The sequence below is a fragment of the Diabrotica undecimpunctata genome, chromosome 2 (assembly GCF_040954645.1).
Source record: "Diabrotica undecimpunctata isolate CICGRU chromosome 2, icDiaUnde3, whole genome shotgun sequence".
Taxonomy (NCBI): domain Eukaryota; kingdom Metazoa; phylum Arthropoda; class Insecta; order Coleoptera; family Chrysomelidae; genus Diabrotica; species Diabrotica undecimpunctata.
The window spans coordinates 172,497,478-172,513,501 of record NC_092804.1 but is presented as its reverse complement, the minus strand read 5'-3'; the positions used below and the strand labels follow the sequence as shown (position 1 = coordinate 172,513,501).

The following is a 16,024-nucleotide window of genomic DNA, read 5'->3' as shown; positions in this document are numbered from 1 at the left end:
ACGTCCCGTGGGTCCCCCCGTGGGGGTACCCCGTAGGGTTACCACGACACGTCTAGCACACGCAACCCGCGGGGGCTCCACCTTCCCCGTAGTACCTGTGTTGTGAGTACCTTGCCTACCCGTTACTCCCACACTACGGGCGGGTAGGTTCGGCAGGCGGAGGAATTTCCACCTCACACGTAGACAGGTCGCCGCCGAGGATCTCTCCTCTACCACTCTTGGATCTCCTGGTGGGTACGTGCCGGGGCACCCACACCACGCCTGACCGAAGTCAGGAGAGGTATATACGGGCCCAGCTCGTTCAACCTCACCAGGCTCTTTTGGAATGGGAGTAGAGTGGTCCCACGAGTAGTCTCGTCTCGGATACTAGGAATGTAGACCGGTGACCGTGTCGCCGAAGCGACCGTGTGCGTTTCTACCAACCCGACACCTCAAACGACGGCTCTCCACCTCCCTATTCCTACCCATTAGTCGCCTCTTACGACAGGCAGGGCTTTCTGACCCCGGTCGTATTCTTTATCTCCGCGAGCCGGACGGAGAAGATGGTTCTACAGTCTGCTCAGTCTGTTTATATATATGTCTATGGTATGCACGATATTTTGAGCTTATTTCTAGTTAAGGATTAATTCAATATGACTTCCCATACAATTTTTTGACATTAAAACTTATTTATTTTGATTTATTTATTACGATAACCAGAAGTTTCAAAGTACAAAGCACAGTTTATGTTTTTGTATATATAAGATAATTTATTTATATATTTTTAGAGTAAAACATTAAAAATACTATTTTTAAAAGTTTGTTATTTAAAGTATATTACATTATTGATAAAGTATATGCACAAATAAAAAATAATAAATTAATTAATCAATATTACGAAATAAAAACAATTAATTTCGTTTAGAAAGATAAACAAATGAGAGTAAAATACTTTCACAGTTTTTTCATCCATTTTTTCCTTGGTCTGCTTTTTTTCTTTTCGTATTTCTCATTGCTTCTATTATCTTCTTAATTATGATATTTTGTTTTTCGTCGCTTGAATGTTTATAGTAAGACATTGACATGGAGTTTTAGAGGCAATCCTGAACAATTTATTTGGCTTTATTGGGAGGTCGAGAGATACCAATCTATTTTTGTATGCCAATCATATATATATATATATATATATATATATATATATATATATATATATATATATATGTGTGTGTGTGTGTGTGTAAGAATAAATCTTCTAGCAAAAGCTGCTATCGCTTTGTTGATTTAAATGGCCAAATATATGGCCTAGGAGGACAAATTCATTAAACTTCCTGTGTTTGAATCGGTATCAATAAAGTGTTATGATTCAGCCTATCCCGAACATATATATATATATATATATATATATATATTTGTTTTTAGTACAATCCTGAGCCTTCGATAGTAAAACTTAAGCACAAACCTGAACCCCGTTTACGATCCTGAACCTGTATATTGGTTCAGGATTGGTTTCCTTATATAACTGACATATGATTTAAAATTTACAAATTAAATCATTTTTTTTTAATTAGTGGTGCCATCAGCGGACAAAACTGCCTAACTTTCAATTCAATATGTCATTCGGAATCCAAGAGAAACCTGTTTGTATTGTGGTTCAGGATTGCATTTTTTAGTTCAGCCATTTGCCACTTTGGCGCTGGAAACAATTTCTTGAATATACATGATTTTTATATACATTATTACAATTAGTACCATCCTGATCCATACTGTGTGGCAACATTGCTTTGTCATTATTTTGTTTAGAGAATTGGGGAATTCTATTTTTAGCCAAGGCCAGAGAGATTTCTTTTCAATAGATGGTATAAGATATTATTATTTAGTTGCAACAGTCGTTTGTTTTGGTTCAGGAAGGTGTGTTTAAAAATAAATAATTATAAAGGACGTTGTAAACTGATGGTTGATATGTATTTAGGGAAAGGTTAATTATACCAAAGGTATTAAACGAAATTGTCATTTTGAGCACTTTGGCTTAAAAATCTAGATGAATTGTGCTTATTTATATAAGTTAATATTAACAGAGGTACAGGGTGTCCAAGTAAAATAGTTATTCTTGATTTTAATTCATATTTACAAAAAGACTGTGTCAAGAGTTTAGTAAAAATTATTATAGGCGATTTTCTTATCGAAAGAAGCTGATTTGCAATTTGGGATGATCATATTATCCGGTTTTTAGGATTTGTTCTAAATAATGTTTAAAAAAAAGTAAGTTTTTATTTTTTTAACCAAAAACGTAATTAATAGAGGGGAATTCTGTGATACATCATTTTAGACGGCTTATGAAATGTTTTTAGTAGTCTGTGATATCTCAAAATATTGAGTTCCTGTTTAAATTCATTTTATATAGGGCATCCCAAGTAAGAGAAATCACGTCATCTTCTTTTTGCTAACTGTTATGCAAGATGTTTTAAAAGTACTTCGATAAACCTCTAGGGGAATTATCTTAGAAAGAAAAGTATATCTAACTAATGGACATTGATGTCTTTCTGTTTATATTTTTAAATTAGTATTTTATCACTGTCAGTATCTCAGACGAATTTGACTAAATTAGCACTATTACATGTTATTTAGGTTAATAAGTTTAAAACCTTTGTCTCTATTAGTTAACAATAGAGCAAAGGGGAACTGTTTATGAGGAGAACTTTTCATCTATCAATCATACCCCTGAGATTTTTCAAAATAGTTTTAAAACATCCTGTGCAAAATGAACCAGAAAAGCAAAGAATGAGAAAGGATTTAAAGATTAAATGTATACTTTTTAGACAAAAACGTAGAAAAAATACACTTTGATTATTGCTCGAAAAATTCGGAGAGTAGCTTATATCCAATTTCTCAGATAGGTACACGTAAATAAAGATTCAAAAGTTTAAAGTTCAAAAGAGAAAAATGGAAAGGGGAAAGACGAAAAAGAGCAACGTTTAACGAAAGTAAATTGGCCAAGTTTAAATAATATTTTATATACTTACTTAATAATAATGGGTCTGAAATGCTTTTTTCTAATCTATTAAGCTCGAAGAATAAAATATATTTTTTAAAATAAATTTCCTGTATTTACAGAAAAATTCTAATCCTTTTGTATCAAAATGTTACACTTCTTCGACATTCAAAACATTAATCATGTGCTAAATTACCAATATTAAAATATCTCGAAAAGGGTTAATATTTGGAAGTTCAAAGAAATATAACTATCTTATTCAAAAATGAATGGGTGTCAAAATAGGTTAGTTGTAAATTATTGAGTGACAAAAAATTTTAAGCTGATTTCTTCTATTTATTATGATGAAAGTGGGGATATCTCGAGAACATACAAATCTAATAAGATAGGGACCCAGATCAAGCAATAAATATGGATTTTTTATCCGACGAATGTGATTCCTATGCGGAAAATAATAATGCTGTGTTTCTACAGAAAAAAAAAAATTAATAACTCGTCTAACACATCCTAAAGCGAATTTATAGAGGATGACGACGATTCCATAAATATCCTAATTATATGCCATCAGAAGACGACCGAGCTAAAAAAATGGGTAGCTATTTTTTTGTTTAATTGTTCTTAAATTTGGTTAAACTTTGACTCTTTCTTGCAGTTCTCAAATTTAAAAATGCCACAAAAAAGAGCCATCCACAAATCTGTAACAGCAAACAGTGTGAGAACGATTCGTTAATACTTGAAGAAGTGATTGATAGAGCGGAGCACGGGAATGTTTTCCATTTTGCTAGACATATTTCTAAATCGCACTTAGAAGAAATTGACGTAGTTAACATATTATGTCATAAGGTTAATTTAAAAGAGAGATGATTGGCTTTATGAAACTTAAGAAAAAAGATAAGAAAAAATTTTTATTTAAGCATACCAAAGTTTGTCCGTCTAATTATGATGAGAAAAATAATAGAAGACAAACGTCCCAAAGCGACGGACAAACTACTTTGCTTCTACACCATTTTCTTAAACGTAATGAATTATTAAAATCAAAAATTTTCTTCAGAATGCGTGCAGACGACATAAAAGGCCGTCAGAGTAAAGGCAAAATTGATTTGGTAAGACACAATATGCGAAGACTCGCAAAACTCTTAGACTACAAGACTACAGAATCCTGATATTAAGAAACTTATAGATATTCTTCGCCCAAAGCATGTTCAACTAATAATTTCTGGAGTTAATAAAATAAAAAAATATAACTCAGAAACAAATAATTATGAGTCACCAACGTTGGCCATAAATTTTGGGACACTTATGAGAAAATGTTGCGACTTAGCATATATTATTCTTGTTCAGATAAAAAACCCAAGCGATGAGAGAAAAGAACTTAAAATATTAAAAAGTCTTTTAGAATCCCAATGGTGTAATGAAGTTTCTGCTCAACATGTACCAATTTAAATCAAAATAAATGGAACAAGGAAGAACTTTTGCTGCTTACTAACGACCTCAAGAAACTTAATATTTTTTGCAGAAGAATTATTTCACAAATTGAAATCAGGTGAATATGCCAAAAAATGTCAGTTGGAGAGACCTGCGAGTATAACAGCAACAAAACTTCGAAAGCATTTGGCCACCATTATTCAATTTCTTCAATTTTACAATAATGATATGGAGCAATTAAGCAAATTCATCACAAATGACACACATTACAAATGCATTGCAATTATTATCGTTTGTCAAAGTATATCAAACGGCTAAAATTTCTAAACTTTTTTTCTAAACTGAAAAATACAAAGTTAAAACATTAGACAAAACTAACATTAACTTAGCTCCTCTCTCTGATGCGGAAGAGGAAGAAATGGAAAATATCTTGGATACTCATGATAATCTAAACGTCGATTGCGAGATTCCATCTACTTCAGCTAACTGAGATAATAACAAAGAACTTTAAAAAAAGATTGGCAATTTAAAAAAGAAAATATTTATTGATAGAAGAAGATCATGGACAAAACAATAAAAAAGAATTATCGCAGAATACTTTTTCGACATTAAAAAAGAAAGCCTTCCATTGAGGTAAAAGTGCAACACCTTATTAAAGAATATCCCGAGGTAATTAAAGAAAGAAAATGGACATGCATCAAAGCTGTAGTTTATAATATATATACAGGAAAACTTAAACATTAAACACCCATTTTCTAATATTTTTTAGTTGGTTTTTAATTTTTTTCGACTGTTTTGAAAGTCTTTCTTGTTTTAGTTTTGATCTGATCTCTATCACATTATTCTTATGTTTGTAGGCAAGTTAAATTCCTATTACCTAAGCTATAATAAATAGTAGAGTCAAATTAATGTACCAATGTAGCTACTTTTGATAATAAATTAATGCAATACTTTCCTGATTTATTTTTTTTTTAATATAAATCGCCGTTAACCAAAAATATCGCCGTTGATATTTTTGACATTTATGAACTGGAACGTATGGTTTATTTATGGTAGTGATATGACGCCTTCGCTGTTAAAATAATCGGTAGACAGGACGTATTGTTTACATATTTTAGGATTTAGGATATGTACAATTAAGGGAGAGTAAAAATATACTGCTTCTGACTCTCAAGCAAACACATACGAAAATTTTCCTAAGAAATCCCATTTTACTTAAAACTGGCAACATCTCTTAGGCTCAGGTTTGTGCATATACACGTATGTTTAGGTTCAGAATTGACTGAAATAACAAGGGGATCAGGATTATGTCATTAATAGGTAAAATCCCCATTTATATATCTTTTAAAATATTAAAAATTTCTTTTGTATATATACATTTTTGAAATCGTTGCTAGAATTAATGAAGATAAGCGTGCCATAGGCAGCTCTAAATACTCTAGATATAGGAGGTTCAGGATTGTATGGTTTTTCAGATGGTTCAGGTATGGTATAAAGATGTATATATATATATATATATATATATATATATATGTATATATATATATATATATATGTATATATATATATATATATATATGTATATATATATATATATATATATGTATATATATATATATATATATATATATATGTATATATATATATATATATATATATATATATGTATATATATATATATATATATATATATATATATATATATATATATATATATATGTATACTCAGTGACATTAGAAGTGTTAAACCAGAAGAAATAATTTTGTTTTTTGGCAACATGCTGCACCAATTCAAATGTTGATGACAGTTGTCCGCAGTCAAAGGAAGCACTAGTCGTGGGAGGAATGAAACCAGTCTAAAGGCTCGAATGAGACGGTATAGTGTACGCATACTAACAGGTCTACCTACTACTCCAAACCATGGGTCAGCAATTTGACGCGTAGTAGCAGAGGTCTGTGGTACGACTCGGTTGACCAGTTGGTCTTCTTCGTTTGTCCACACACGATAGACACGCAAACCGTCATTATCGTACAATTAACACGACAGCCAATTTTGCGATATGACAAACCCATATCTCTATACGCAATAATTCTACCCCTGTCAAAATCGCTAACTTGGTGGTAATTTTGGTGTCTTTGAAATCGAGTCATTTTCTTACACTGAATACAATTAGACTGAGAAATAATAACTAAAAATTTCTATACGAAAATATAACGGAAACTATCGCCACGGGTAGCGTCATGAATTAGCGGCTCTTCACATCGATTCACTACTACCATTATTCTGTACTACCATTATTCATACTACTATTCACTACCAAATCGTTTATAGTCATTATTATTAAAAAAAAAGTAAAAAAAAATGTTTCAAATGTAAAAATTTTTCTGAGATAATTTTAAACAAAAATGTTTATTATAGTACTTTTTGCGTAGAATGAAACAACGTTTGCCTATCGATTTCCTATCGAAAAAATGCGTTTTAAAAGGTGAGGAGAGCAGCTATTGTATATTAAATTTTTGCATTTTGCAGCAAATGAAGTCAGTTTCTATAAAGGTCTTGAATATATAAACGTTTCGCGATTTTTACCATTTTTTTACGATTCTCATGAAATCAATAAAATTTGTAACTTCCATTGAACGGTCATTAGGACTTTCCATTGTTAGAACACAATCTTCAAAACATATAGCATGAAATTTCGGTTTTGAGTTTTGGTAACAAATGTGAGGCATTTGAAATATGCCTAAAACACGCCGAATTTAAACTTTCACATTACAAACGATCCAAAACGTTTAAAATTGCTTCTTTTCGATTACACAAGTACGTTTTTCGAAACAATACAACTTAATCTTCGAATTCCACCCCCGTCTTCGTGGAAGCATTTCCCGTGACGTGCGATTGTTTCTGATATGAAAGTTTAAATTCAGCGTTTTTTGGGCATATTTCATATGCCTCATATTTGTTGTCAAAACTCAAACTCGAAATTTTATGTTATAAGTGATCGAGTCGAAAAAAGCTGGGCAAAAATTAAGTCTAATTTCTTAGCCTCGACCAAGAAAGTTCTTGGTCAAAGAAATATAAATAAAAATAAATCATTCCCAAGGCGAAGAACTCCATGGTTTTGTACAGAAGTCAGGGAAAAATGTAAAGAAAAGAAAAGCTTACCTGAAATTCATGTCAACCAAAACACAAGAGGCATACCATGATTACAAGACAATTAGAAACGAAACACATGCACTTGTAAGAAAAATAAAAAATGATCAGTGAGAACGCTTTTCGAAATATAAGGAACATGATTTTTACGGTCTGCAAAAGGAAATATGTCGCTTCATAAGAGGTCAAAGAACGGAGGTAAAGGAACTAATAGAACCAAAACACATAGAAAAGGATACGTGGATTGACTACCTAAAAAGCTCTATGCAGAGGAAGAACAAACGACGCTAGAACCGGAAACACAAGAAATTACCACAAATGAAGAACTTAATATAAATTTACAGGAAGTTCGGAAAATATTTGAAAAGCTGAAGAACAGAAAAGCAGCAGGTAAAGAAGCGATTGCAAACGAATTACTGAAATATTGTGGAGCAGCAATGACAGAAAAATTAACAATAAAATTATAAAACACAATAAAATACCAGAAGAATGGAGAACGGGCGAACTAATTCTACTATTCAAAAAAGGAGATAAAAACAGCCAGAAAACTACAGAGGTGTAAGCTTGTTAATTACTACGCTAAAACTTACAACTAAAATTTTACAAGTGCTAATAAATCAGAGGATCAGTTTAGCAGATCAACAACAGGGTTTTCGTAGTGGAAGACCGTGTACAGATGCAATATTCGTTATAAAGCAAATTACTGAGAAATCACTAGAGTATAATAGACCAGCATTTCTGTGTCTGATTGACCTAAAAAAAGCGTTTGACAGAATTAGATTCAAAGATGTAATCCATCCTCTGTATAATAGAGAAGTTCCCCTAAATATTATAAAAACTGTCGAAACATCTACCAAAACAACAAAATGGAAGTCATAATAGATGGACAACTTACAGAACCTATAGAACTAGGCAGCGGAATAAGACAAGGAAATTTATTGAACCCCAAGCTCTTCAATTTAATCATGGATGAAATCATCAAAAGCGTTAACAAAGGAAGAGGATACAGAATGGGAAACAAAGAAATGAAAATACTTTGTTACGCAGACGACGCAATATTGATAGCCCAAGATGAAGATAGTCTTCAAAGACTGGTCCACAGATTTAACATAAGAGCAAAAGAATTTATTATGACAATCTCATCTCAGAAAACTAAAACAATAGTAGTCAGCGAAGAACCAACCAGATGTAAAATAGAAATTGATTGCATTAGTATTGAACAAATAATGGAAATAAAATACCTGGGAATTACACTGTCTAGCTTTGGAGACCTGGACAAAGAAGTGAGAGATCAAGTACAAAAAGCAAATAGATTGGCAGGATGCCTTAATAATACTATATGGCGAAACAGACCATTAACACTGAGATGAAATCAAGAATTTATAAAGTCAGTGTAAGACCAATAATGACATAGGGATGCCTCAGAAACAAGTCCCGACACAGCCACAATTCAAAGGCTACTGGAAACGGCATAGGTGTGAGTACTGAGAAGAATTACAGGAAATAGAGAGATCGGAAGAGAAGTGACAACATTAGAAGAAAATGTAACGTACAGTGTATAAATAAATGGACACAAAATAGAAAAAAAGAATGGAATAACCACATAAGCAGAATGGAGGAGATCCGTGTCGTCAAAATAGCATTGCTATATGGCGTGCCCTCCAAGTAAAGACCTGGCAGGACCCTGGGCTACCTATCTTTCGACATACGCCCTTAACGAAACCTCTGCCCCTACGAGTCCGACACCAAAGTGAAGGTGCCACGCCACGTATGCAAAAATAAACGTTTCGTGGGGCTCCACCTTCCCCGTAGTACCTGTGTTGCGAGTACCTCGCCTACCCGTTATTCCCACACCACGGGCGGGTAGGTTCGGCAGGCTCCACCTCGCAATTAGAAATGTCGCCGCCGAGGATCTCTCCTCTACCACTCTTGGATCTCCTTGGTGGGTACGTGCCGGGGCCCAGCTCGTTCAACCTCACCAGGCTCTTTTGGAATGAGAGTAGAGTGGTCCCACGAGAGTCTCGTCTCGGATACTAGGAATGTAGACCGGTGACCGTGTCGCCGAAGCGACCGTGTGCGTTTCTACCAACCCGACACCTCAAGCGACGGCTCTCCACCTCCCAATTCCTACCCATTAGTCGCCTCTTACGACAGGCAGGGCTTTCTGTCTGACTCCGGCCGTATTGTTATCTCCGCGAGCCGGACGGAGCGTCAAAATAGCAAGAGATAAGTCACCAATCGGCAAAAAAATATATCGGACGACCGCGCAAAAGATGGAGTGACAACCTTTCATAGAGGTATTAATCCGCCAATGAACAGGCAGAATTGCTTATAAAAAGGAAGAAGAAGAAGAAGGTTTTGAAGATTAGGCTCTAACAATGAAAATCGTAAAAATTGCTCAACATATACATATATTTATTAAAACTGACTTCATTTTCAGCAAAATACAAACGTTGCTTTCGAAAGCTACACTTTTCACGTTTAAAACTCATTTTGATTTTTGTCGATAGGGGACTCTGATCAAAAGATATCGAATTTACCGTCGAGTAGATACAAATTTTATTTAAAATTGATTTCGTGAGCGTAACTGACATTGAAAATCACCGGTCGCTTCAAGAGTTGTTTCTAAGAGAACGGTTCATTCTACAGAAAAAGTGCTTATAAACATTTTTATTCAAAATGATCTCTGATTCAAAATGAGCTATATTTTTTATTTAAAATATTTTTTTGTACTACAGATTCTTGGTAAATCGACTTTTTCCGTATTCCGTGTATACAATTTTTTGGTCAACTGATTTGATTTTGTGTTCTTTTAATTTGTGTCTTACCATATTGATATATTTGTAAAGTAAATCTAAAAATTGGGGGGTAACGACATAAAGGTGCGTTAGGGCGCAACGTTTTTGTGGTCAAAAACATATTCATGAATGATTAAAAAAACATGCGAACACTTTTGTAATTCTAATACGGATACAGAGAATTTGTAGTGCATATTATCAGCATTGACCTTTGTCTTATCGATTTGAAGACAAACAGATATTTGATTAATAAGTTCATTGTCTGTAATAAATAAAACGGAATAATGATTATAAAATAAATATACTTGAAGTATTTTATTATGAGGACTGTTCGGATAAATACGTGGTTTAACAAAGAGATAGAGAAATATACATAAACGAAAAGAAAAAAAAAAGATGGTAGAGTAGGCGGTACTGTAGACTACCACGATGTTTTCTGTATTTTTAAAATTGAATAAAGTTATTTTCTTATTTTTAAGTATAGATATTTTATAGATTTTAATAATATTGAAAAAGTTTACATTTTGTATATCGGACTCTCCTCGTCAAGTTAATAGACTCTTCCAACTATTTCCTGGCGCTACTTCAGTGACGCTCGCCTCAGCATTTTACTGCAGAGAAAAGTAATACAACGCCAATATAGAAGCTTCGCTTCAATAAAAAAATATTTTTAGCGAATTACAGTCGACTCTAGTTAATTTGGACTTACTTTACTTTATCGTGTCCGGACATGTCATTCATAAAATTTCGGCCCAGTATCGGGCTACGTCAGTTCCATCTTGGTTGTCGAGCCACAAATCTTCGAGAGTACATCGATGAGGACAGTTTCTGCATGTAAGATGTTCTGTGTTTCTCCACAGTCACAGTTCACATCATCTTGGTCCATTTTTCCCCATTTTATCATGTTTGCTTTTACTGGAGCGACCCCCGTTCTTATCCTATTCATAGTTTTCCACGTTTTAAAGTCTAGGGACTGGCCGGTCCATTGAACCTGGGGAAGAGGAAAATACTCAGGTCATGCACTGCGCTTCCAAGGAAGCTTCTCCTGGATTTTAGTCGCTTTCGTGGTGTTCGAGCTTTGTATAGGGCATGCCGCTCGTCTGCGATCTGTTTAATTTTCTCTATGTGCTCTGCAACGCCTCTGCGTGTTGAGGGTTCTGCAAAACCCACTGCTCTATATAGATTTGAGAGTGGCGTTGGTTTCATGCACCCCGTTACACCTCATTTAGCGCAGTATCAACTTGTTTGGTGGGGGCAGATCTGCCCCAAACGAGGCACGCATATTCAGCAGTTGAGAAACACAGTGCCTGTGCCGTTGTTCTTAAAACGCCAGGACGTGCACCCCATTTACTTCCCGTTACTTTCTGAGTATGCTGTTCCTAGTTGTTACTTTCCCTCTCGTTTTTATGCAATGTTGTCTGTAGGTGAGGGACCGGTTCAGAGTTACTCCAAGATATATAGGTTGGTTTGTGTGTTCTAATGTATTACCATTCCACGCAATTTGGAGTTTTCGCTTGGCTTCCTTTGCGCGAAGATGGAAACGCAGACTTGGGTTTTAGAGGGATTGGGTCTCAGGGAATTCTGCAGGTAGCACGCTGTCATTGTTTTTAAGGCAGTTTCGAGTTTCTTCTCCACTTCTTCCAAACTATTTCCTTGAGCACATATTGCAAGATCGTCAGCATAGACGAAGTGCTTGCTTTCGGTCGGCGTAGGTTGGTCGTTTGTGTATATATTGAAGAGCATTGCTGCTAAAACACTTCCCTGTGGGAGGCCATTTTTCTGAACTCTCCACCTACTTACTTTACCCTCCAGCATAACGAAAAAACGTCTGTTTTGCAGTAAGGAATATACGACCTTACCCAGATGAGAGGTCATTGAGAGTGTCGTATAATTTGCGGAGCAATGTTTTGTGCCTTACTGTGTCATAGGCTGCTGTCAAATCTACGAAAGCAGCCCCTGTTATAAGTTTTTCTTCAAAGCCCTCTTCAATGTGTTCTGTTAGTGCGAGGACTTGACCGGTGCAAGATTTGTCGGGTTTGAATCCTCCTTGTTGTGGGATGAGATGCTTGTCGACATTTTTTTCTATTCTGGCGAGTATGAGTCTCTCATATAGTTTGAAAAAGTGACACAACAGCGAGATAGGTTTGTAGCTACTGGGGTTTTCTGGGTCCTTTCCTGGTTTTAACAAGGCTATTACTTCAGATTTCCTCCATGATATAAAATTGCAAGATCCAGTTTTTTCCTCCTTGGCCTAGAGGCTTTATTTGTTCACTGCATATATCATCCACACCTGCAGCTTTTCCGTTTTATAACCTGTTCATACCGTCGTGGAGTTCTTTTAGTGTAAAAGGAGTACCTAGGTGGTTTGTCTCCGAATCCAATCTTCTTCTAGTGTTTGGGCCCTTATATCGGTTCGTAGTTCTTCCATTCATAAGGAGTTGAGCAGCGACTTGGTTTGCTGTAACCTTGCAAGGTGGTTTACGTTCTTTTGGATCACCGCTAAGTTTTTTTACAAGGTTCCATGCTATTTTGCTACTATGTGTCATGTCCATTTTTTCCAGAGTCTCAATCCAATTTTCCTGTCTGGCTTGACTTAGCTGTTGGAGTAGTACCGTTTCTTGGCTAAAAGGGTCAGTGGAATAGAGGGTTTCGTATGTTCTCATTAGTTCTTTGTACTCGCTGGACATCCCTGGAACATATTTTTGTCTACATCCTCTGGGGATAGCTTTTCTAGACACATTTTTGAGTATCTCTACAAATTTTTCATAGTTCTTTACTTTTGGTTCAAGACGTAGCAACTCAGAATCTAGCATGTCTGCAAACTTTTGCCAGTTTGTCTTTTCGAAGTTAAATCCCCTTCTGAATGGAATAGTTTGTGGTCTGACTGGAAAGATATTTATACCAATTGGTCTATGCTGAGTTTTTGGTATAGGGCCATATACTACTTTGGTCCATCGGTCTTCGAGGTTGTTACTTGAAAAACAGATCCTCTTTTCCAAACTTTACTCTGAAAAGATGGTGGAAGTTTAGGATCATAGATTAACGTGGATAATCATGGACTTCTTTTTTGGGGACATTTAAAAAGCATCATCTACGATCATCCTGAGGCTAGAGCCCAAAATTTGGATAAATTAAAAAACCGAATAAGAGAAGTCTCCAATTCTGTTACAGCAGAAACTCTCTCATCTGTCCGCAGAAGTTTTTATGACAGATTGGGATACTGTTCAGCGGTAGAAGGTCAAATATTTGAATCATTTCTGTAGGGCATAAATAATTATATTTTATTTTATTAGGAATTATTTTTTATTTTCAATAAGAGTATATTTTTTGTTTTATCTTTTTAAAGAATTGCCCTTTTATTTTTAATTCAACCACAAAAAATTGTTCACATTATTAAAAACCGATACAAATGCACCGCCTTATAATGGTCAGGGTATTTTTTATCGAGTTTATGTTATAAGGAATGAACCGGGTATACGTAAGCAAAACAAAAATCGACGGACGGAGATGCATATCCCGTGCGTTGTTATGTGTTACTAAATGGTTTTCGTTTTCTGTCTAGGAGTCTAAGAATCTAAGGTGTTGGGAGGCGATCGGAGAATTACAATTACCTCGTACGAGACAATGTTGCCGATTTTAGCCAAAAACTTAACGTACTGTATATATGTGCAATTTTCGAAATAAAGATTACTACTACTACTACTACAATTGTTTAAACAATTTTTTTAAACAAATTGCAAAAATCAGTTTTTTTTGCCCCGGCAAAGTTTTTTTGGAGTTTTTAGGTCATTCTGAACAAAAAAGATTCGTACTAACATTTTTGTAAGATGCGCCGTTTTCGAGTTATAAACGATTTGTTAAGAAGAAACGAAAAAATGGCAATTAAGGTTTAAATTAATATTATGAATTAAAATACTTCAGTATTTTGTTAATGGACATTCGAAGAATATTTGTGACCTTTGGCAACATCAAAATTTCCTTTTTTCATGTCTTTTTTCGGAGTTGAAAATTGCCATTTTTGCGTTTTTTTTATAACTTAAATCATCTATAACTCGAAAACGACACATATTTAGAACTTAAACGGCGACAGACAAGTTACTAAGAACCTTTTTTCTTTCAGAATGACCCAAAAACCCCCAAAAAAACTTTGTCCAGGTCAAAAAGACCGATTTTTGCAATTTGTTTCAAAAAAATGGTTGAACAATTTTTGACGCACTTTTGAACCTGACAACATGCAAATTTGTTAAAAAAAGGGGTTCTTTTTGAGTAAGATCGTGCAAAAAAACCGAATCCGAATATTTTTTCTAGCGAATGCGCAGTAGTTTCCTGGACTATAAGTTTGAATCACTTTTCCTATTGTTAAAATGGAATAAAATCTATTTACAAACAACTTTTTTCGCCACTGCAATAAGCTTGTGGCTGATTCATTTACAATCACGTCACAATAGATTCCATAATCACGTACAAAAATCTGTTAAAAACCAGTACATGAATATAATTTTAATGTTATTATTAAAATATTTTAATGGACTTGACCTTTCTACTTATTTTACATTTAGTGGTTTTATTGAAATTAGGTTCTCATAGTTCTGTTTTAACGTTTATAATTATATGTCTAGGTAGAGAAGAGATTAATTATTATATTTCGTACAATAGTAAAACTTGTGAAAGCGGTAATATAACAGGAATAACATTTTATGCACTAGAATTCAGAAAATGCGAGGAATCAAAGTTCTTTTAGGCACAATAAAAGTGACCAACGCGTATTAATGAGAGTTCTCAGCTCTACATAAATAAATCCGTAGCAATCTCATAAATTGTTATAGTATTATGAATCTTTGAGTAATAAACCATAAACGAGTTTTATATTCTATTTAAAATTTTATAGTTCAGTTAAAAATTAAGTTATAAATAAAATTGATTAGCCTTGTTACCTTTCTTACTGTGGTCCTAAATCCTAAAGCAAACATAATATGAATGGGACAAATTAACGCCAGAATTGGCAATACATCCATTTCAAATATTGTTCGTACATGTGAAGAGAAATTCCACAGTGAAAATTGTACTCTTTTTTTTTGTAAGGCATTTTGCTGCATTCGTCGTTCCTCATTCTTTTAACCCTTAACTACCATGGCCAAAAATAGTAACATTTGTACCATGGCAGGGTCAAATTTGACCCCCCATTGTTTTTTGTATCAAAAAATATTCTTTTTTTAACTTGTTTTATTTTAAATTATTTTGTTTACAGCTACTTTTACATTTATATAAAAATAAACGAATTTGGTTAATTAGATATAACTTTATTTAAAAAAAACTTTTGTATTCAGTCAAATTAACATAGCTATGCACTTTCTCGAATTATAAGAAAAATAATAACAATGTGCAGTTTTTTTATATCCAATGGTGAAATCTAGGTATCATAGCTCCTACCTAAAATAAAAAAAATCGATTTAGATTTCGTATCTCAAAAATGACAAGCATGATTTTACCTTAATTTTCAACACAGCTTATGCATAACGTCTGTATGCGGGAATGATTTTTGCAAATAAAATCTCGACATTTATCGCACGATGAGCTTTCTTTCTTTTGGTTTTTGGAACATGGACATATTTTACACCTTCCCCTCTTTTTTTGTCGTTGTGTCTCTGGATTTGCGGCAGGCATTGGTTCCTGAAGTCCGGA

The 16,024-nt window shown here is 34.2% G+C and overlaps 1 protein-coding gene across 1 annotated transcript in view; it reads left to right on the top strand.

Moving 5' to 3' along the window:
• LOC140435222 (succinyl-CoA:acetate/propanoyl-CoA:succinate CoA transferase) overlaps nucleotides 1–16,024 on the top strand; it is a 49,688-nt gene that overhangs the window by 2,257 nt on the left and 31,407 nt on the right. The window lies entirely within an intron of this gene.